The following is a 6,882-nucleotide window of genomic DNA, read 5'->3' as shown; positions in this document are numbered from 1 at the left end:
CCCCCAAATGGGTGTGGTTCCCTGTAGAGTGATTGTAAATGTGAAGGTGTCCAGGGCCAGAGCCGTGAACAGACCCACCTCTCTGCTTCTGCCTCCATTTGCCTCACTCACTCTTTGTTTACTAGATACTTACTAGCTGTGCGACCCTGGGCAAGTCGCTTGACCCTGTTTGCCTCAGTTTCCTCACCTGTAAAATGAGCTGGAGAAGGAAACGGCAAACCACTCCAGTACCTCTGCCAAGAAAGCCCCATGTAGGGTCATGGAGAGTCAGATATGGCCAAACAACAATGATTTGTCTGCCTCTGTGTATGTCTGCTTGCCTATCTGTCTATCTCTGTCTCTGCCTCCTCCTTTGAAACATCAAAGTTCAGGATAGACACAGGGTGCCAACCCTAAGATGCCTGAGGTCTCAGCTCAGTAAAGCTCACTGCACATGCCTGCACAAAAGACTGTACCGGGAAGACCCCAAGACAAGGGAAATCTGCCCCTTGCCCAGAGAATTCTCGCTGTGTGTGTATGGGGGGGGGCTCCACACCTTTGACCAGCAGATCTGGAGGACTGGGTTTCTTTCTCTGTCCTCTTAGTGTGGGTCCCTTCAACAAATCCTAACCTCATTCTCTGGTGCACCTGTGCCTCGCTAAAACAAAAGGAGGTGAGCCTCCAGCTGGTTTCTAGGCAAGAGGTGATGAAGCCCGAACAACAAACATCTTAGTATGATTAGTTAACAGCCTGGTGAGAACAAGGCTGTGATAAACAGCACCAGAAGAGAGGCATGTGATGAGCATTCTGGGAATAGGAGGGGGATGGGAATGGAGTTGATGGTGGAGAGGAGAGGGTTCGGAAAACCACTTTTCCGCCTCAGTTCAGAGCCAACTTATGACCTCAATTTCCCTATCTGTAAAAATGAAGGGGTGGAGCCAATGACCCCTAACGTGTCTTCCAGCAGTAACATCTAGGAAGGGGCAGCAACCTTACCTCGGCAAGATGGTGAGAGACTGAGCTTGGGAGGGCGAAGTTTAGGGACTAAAAATGACATGTCTACCAAAGTTAATTTACGGTTTTAATGCCAGACCAATAAAATTATCAAAGGATACTTTACAGAACTGAAATCATAACAAAAATCATTTGCAAAAATAAAAGGTCTAAAATATTGAAGAAAATGATGAAAAGATACAGAGACAAAGTGGGAATAGCACTTCCAGACCTCAAACTATATTATAAAGCAGCAGTCACCAAAATCATTTGTTTTAAAGACAGAGACAGATCAATGGAACAAAATAGACAAGGGGGGGGGTCAGGAACAATGGAACTCAATTGCCGGTGTTCAATAAATTAGAAAAGAGAAATGACTTAGGAAAAAACTCCCTATTTGATTAAAAAAAACTTCTGGGAAAACTGGAAAGCAGTCTGGCAGAAACTGGGCTTAGACCAGCACTTTACCCCATATAGTCTAAATGAGTTTCTGACCTTAATATTAAGATCATACCATAAAGAAATTAGAAGAGAAATGGAGCATGTACTTCTCACAGCTACGAGTAGGAGACGTATTTTTAACCAAAGAAGGGATAGAGGCAATTATAAAAGATAAAATAGATAACATTGATTACATGAAACTAAAAAGCTTCTGCACAAACAAAATTAATACACCCAGGTTATAAGAAGGGAAGCAGTTAATTGGGAAAAATAAATCTTTGAGTAAAATTTCTCTGATAATGCCTTGGTATCCAAGGCATATAAACAATTAATATGTTTTTGTCCTCTTTAAACACAAAGGTCAACCAAAAAATCAATAGATGTGTGTGTGAGACAAGGACTGTCCCCCTAACATGTAGCATGGTGGTGTCATTGCACAACTCAAAGGTAGGCAAAACAGACATTTTTTGCCTCTTCTCCCTCAACCCTTCTCCAAGGAAGACTTTAATTCCAGCCAGAAGGGGAATCAATAAGTTGAGTTTAGAAGACTGGTCTCTCTGCTTTTCTTGAAGAGATGGAATACTGGGATAGAATATGTATCGACTCCCTTAAATCATTTGTTTAGGGGATGTGATTTCCAGGTTCAATCTAACTTCTGGTTGCTATCTCTTTAATTGGGAAAGGAACAGAAGGGGTGAAAACTTTGTATTCAAGGCTTGACTCCTTTCCCACCCAATATAAGATCCATAATGAACACTCAAACAAATGATCAAAGTCTATTTATCCAATTCCATAGCAAACAGAAATCAGAGAAGGTATACAGAGAAGGAGAATGTATCCTCAGCAATGGGAACAAAGGAGCTTTCCCATTGGGAGGGAGGTAACGCAACTCATTCGAGAGAGAGAGAAAGAGACAGAGAGACAGAGACAGAGATGGAGAGAGACAGACAGACAGAGACAGAGACAGAGATGGAGAGAGACAGACAGACAGAGACAGAGACAGACAGAGAGACAGAGAGAGAGTCCTGGATCTCACCCAAGGGGTAACTCCTCACTGACTCTGATGTAGCAAGCTGGGAATAGGGACCTGATGGAAACTGCCAGCTCCTCTCATGTCTTCCTAGAGTATTTTCCTTCAGCACCCTGAAGTGGGGTTGGCATCATTCATCTTTTCTGTTGAAGTTGGAAGCCAAAAGTACTGAAATGACTGCAAACCCAAAGAGAAGTCCAACTCCAAGAGAACTAAAGAAGTCCCCCTCCCCTTCCACTCTTAACAACTCTACTCTGCCTGCCCCTCATGCAGGCATGAGGCATTAATCTCCACAAATGAGGACAGAGTCCCATACCAACAAGTTTGGGACTGGGGTTACATCATATGTAAATTTATATTTATTGATATATAAATGTATGCATGTATGTATGTGTGTATATAAAACTCTTCCCTCCCTTCTCTTCCCCTCCCCTCCCTTCCTTTCCTCTCTGCTCTTCTCCTCTCCCTTCCCTCTGCTTCTCTCTCTCCTCCTCTCTATCTCACCTTATTAGCTCACATGAGTTTAACTACCACCTCTCTGGTGATGACACCTATATATGCAGCCCCAGTCTCTCCCCTGAGCATCAGCCCCACATTCCCAGTTATTCATTGGATGTTGAAACTGGATGTCTCCAAGTTACCTCAAACTCGACACATCAGAAACGGAACTCATCACCATTTCCCCCAATTCCTTCCCTCTTCCCAACTTCCTTATTACTCCTGAGGGCACCGCCGTCCTCCCAGTACCCCAGGCTCACAGTCTCAGCATCATCCTCACCCCTCACTCTTCTTCACCCACACATTCAGTTTCCAAATCTGCCTCTACAACATCTCTCACACCCAAGCCCTTCTCTTTAGCGGGTGGACTCTAGCCTTCATTCAGGACCTCATCATCCCTCACCTAGGGTATTGTAGCAGGCTCCTCACTGGTCTCCTGCCTCATGTCTCTCCTCTCTCTCCCACTCCCCACATTCTGCACACTGGGGCCAAAGTGATTCTCTTTAGTGTAGAGCTGACCATGGCAGCTAACCCCAATGACTCCCCATTACCTCCAGGATAAACTATAAACTTTTTTGTTTAGCTTTTGAAGCCCTTCACAACCTCACCTCAACCTGTATTTCCAGCCTCATGGGACAATATTCCCCTCCTACAGTTTACAAGCCAGCCAAACTGACCTCTCTGTTCTGTACGCACAATACATCTCCTATCTCCTTTGCATTGCCTATCCCCTATGCCTGGAATGCCCTCCCCCTTCATTTCCGCCTCATAGAATCTTTCTCTTCTTTTAAGCTCAAATACCACCATCTTTCCTGATTCCCCCAACTTCTGGTAACCCCCCAAATGACCTTGTATTTCATGTATCTGTAGTTATTCTAAAGTGCAGGCTTTACATTAATGCTATATATACATACACATATACTTAGATATCTATATCACAGAGGGTTTGCAGAGCCCTTTTCAGGGCTACTTGTCCACCTTCAGGGTCCACCTTTCACCCAACTCTCACCTGTGGCTCCAAGAAGCTGGGGCATGCGCAGCGGCCACACCCCAGTAAACCGTCTTAGCAGACAGGCTAAGCCAGGCTGAGGACAACCAACAGGTCATCAACCCTTTGGTGAATTCGAAGGGTGTCTACGCCAATCATGGGCAGACTCCCCGGCGGAATGGGAGGATGACGGCCAAGAAGGGGGCAGAAGCAGGGACCGTGGCACGCTTAGAGCTTGGTTGGACATCGAAGATGCCAAGGTCATCCACTGCCTCCCAGGCCATCACCCAGCATCCAGACTTCTGTCCTGCCCCTGGACTTCGATGACTCAGGAAGAGAGGGTGAGGCCGATGACTTTGTGCAGCGCTGGCTCACTTCGATCCAATTCAAGGGCAAGTCAAGACATCGACTGTGAAGTCATTGGCCCTCTTTGAAAAAGAAGGGCCGACAGCAGCATCTATGTATTTGTTAATCTCCCCCACTTGAATGCAAGCTGCCTATCAACAGGGACTGTTTCATCCTTAGTACTTGAGGAGGTGCTTAATAAATGCTTGTTAATTGGTTGATTGGCTCTGCTGACTGCGTGGTGCCCACTCCAGCCAGCCTGTCAGAGCAGCCCTGGCCAGAGACCCCTGGCCAGCCAAAGCTGGCCTCTGCCACGGAGAGACATCGGCCCATCTTTCACAGGAGGGAGCTGAAGGGACCCCTGAAAGGCCCAGGCCTGGAGCCAGCCACCCCTCGATCAGTCTGATCCCAGCTAGACTGATCAGCTGAGGGACCAGCCTGGAGTGGGCAGGACCAGACCATCCTCCCGTAAGGAAGTTCTTCTAGAACAAGCCGATCTGGGAAATTTGCCCTGTGTTGATTCAGGCTGAGTGGGAGCTGGTTTCTAAGCCCTTCTGCGGGAATCCTGCTCCCCAGGGTCCTGGGGCCTAGCAGCACTGGCCAAGCACATGAGCAGCTTTCTGCTTCTTCGGAGGTAAAAGCTCAGCCCTTATACACCCCCAGGGTTTGCTTTGGAGAAGAGCAGCAGGAAAAGCCTGGCTGGAGGCTGACCAGAGGCCAGCTGCTTTCTGAAACTAGCTGGCAGTGAGAGCCCAGGGCCCTCCAGGAAGCCCTCGAGGACCCCAGAGGGCCAGAAGAGAGACCAGGAGGAGCCTCCCCCTCCCCCACCCCACCTACAGCACCCGAAGGCCCAGCTGCTCCCAGAAGGACATGGTATGGGTGGTGCTCACAGTCCACATCTGCTTCTCTGCGGTCAGAGAGCCAGGACCGAGTTGGAGAGAGACTGCAGGGACAAAGACGGGCAGGTAGAGCCAGAAAAAGAGACAAAGGCAGGCCCAGAGATGGGCAGACAGAGAGACACCCAGAGATACTGACAGCAAAGCTGACAGACACAGAGAGCCAGAGAAACACAGAGACATCTGAGACAGAGAGCCAAAGACAGAGAACAGAGAGACTCCCAAACCATCCACCGTCTCCTGCTGTTCAGAAACAGTTGGTGCTGCAGGACTGGAGCCCGGGAGCCCCCAGGGCTGTCGAGGAGAGGCTGCCCACTCTGGGCTTGGCAGTGAAGGCAGCGTTGTGCTGACACAGGGGCTCGCGCCCATTCTGTCCGCGTGCCTACAGGCATCCAGGAGATTCTGGCACCCCTGCCTCACCCAGCCCTGCCCTGCCCTTCCTGGATGTCCCTCCTCCCCCGTCTCCAGACTGTCCTCCCAGGCCAGCTCAGTGGCCACCTCCTCCAGGAAGCCTGACCAGACACCCTCAGCTAGAGGCAATCCTGATTCCCTCATCCAGGCCAGGAGCTGCCCTTCCTGCCTGGTGTCAACTGCCAATCTGATAGACCCATGTCTACATCCGAGTCACTGAGAAGACTGTTAAACAGGTCAGGGTTGAGCACAGACACCCCTGCCCCTGGGAGTTGGAGAGGGAATCTGAGTGTGCTACCATGTTGGTGGAGCATTGATGGCACCACCCCTCCACTGGACACTTCTGTCATGCCAACCTCGGTTCCAGGGATTCCACCAGCTCTGTCTCCAATCGACCCACCTCTCCATGTGTCCAAGAGGACCCTGTGAGAGGGGCTTTGACCAAATGAAGCCTGGGGCATTTCTCTGCACTAATGGGTGATAAATACTTGTGGAAAAGAAGGAAATGAAGTTAGTCAGGAATTGATGTGATGGGTTCTTGAGAGGAAGGAAGGGAGGAAAGAAGGGAGGGAGGGAAGAAGGAAGGAAAGGAGGGAAGAAGGGAGGAAAGGAGGAAAAGAGGGAGGGAAGAAGGGAGGGAGGGAGGGAGGGAAGGAAGGAAGGAAGGAAGGAAGAAAGTGAGGGAGGAAAGGAGGGAGAGAAATGTATTTCTTCTCTGTCTTCCTCAAACTAGAAATTCCCTGAGGACAGGACCTGGGACCGATCCTCTTCTGGAGGGGCAGGAGCCCGGGAATGGAACACAGTCCCTTCAGGGGCCTGGAGTGCAGCACCAGATGCTGATGGATTAAAAGTGAGAGTCTCTGCTCAGACCAGGAGCACAGAGAAGGCATTTCTTAGGGGACAAAACAGATTTCAGGTGAGCTTCTCTTTGGGGGAGTGGGAGTGTGCCTAAGGCAAGCTGAGCCAGGGGAGCAGTCAGTCAGTCAGTGCCTCCCATCCTCCCTTCCCCCACCCTCCTCCTCCCTCCGTGGTTTCTCAGGCAGCAGACAGAGGCCACAATGCTCCAGGAGGGTCTTGGTGTCTCTGGAGAGCCATCGGAGCGAGTCCCTGCTGCCCAGAGCTCCCTGTCTGAGCTGGTCAGAGGAGCAGCTTTTCTCTTGTCCTCGGGCCTGGCCAGCCTGGGGCTGTGCTGGGGCTGTGCTGGGGCTCTCCTCTCCTAGAGACCCCAACCACAGCCAGGGCTCAGCCCCACCGGGGGCAATTCCTTCAGCGATCTTCATTCCTTGGAAATAGGAGATGGA

The 6,882-nt window shown here is 49.8% G+C and overlaps 1 long non-coding RNA gene across 1 annotated transcript in view; it reads right to left on the bottom strand.

The window, feature by feature from the left end:
• LOC110205940 (uncharacterized) overlaps nucleotides 1–4,698 on the bottom strand; it is a 21,117-nt gene extending 16,419 nt beyond the window's left edge. Inside the window, exon 1 of the long non-coding RNA XR_013483726.1 lies at nucleotides 3,951–4,698. This is a non-coding gene — a long non-coding RNA (uncharacterized LOC110205940). The remainder of the gene's footprint in view (nucleotides 1–3,950) is intronic.
• Nucleotides 4,699–6,882: the final 2,184 nt, after the last annotated feature.

The sequence above is a fragment of the Phascolarctos cinereus genome, unplaced genomic scaffold, assembly GCF_003287225.1.
Source record: "Phascolarctos cinereus isolate Bilbo 61053 unplaced genomic scaffold, phaCin_HiC Scaffold_1;HRSCAF=81, whole genome shotgun sequence".
Taxonomy (NCBI): domain Eukaryota; kingdom Metazoa; phylum Chordata; class Mammalia; order Diprotodontia; family Phascolarctidae; genus Phascolarctos; species Phascolarctos cinereus.
The sequence above is the reverse complement of the archived record's forward strand: the minus strand, read 5'-3'. Positions and strand labels throughout refer to the sequence as shown.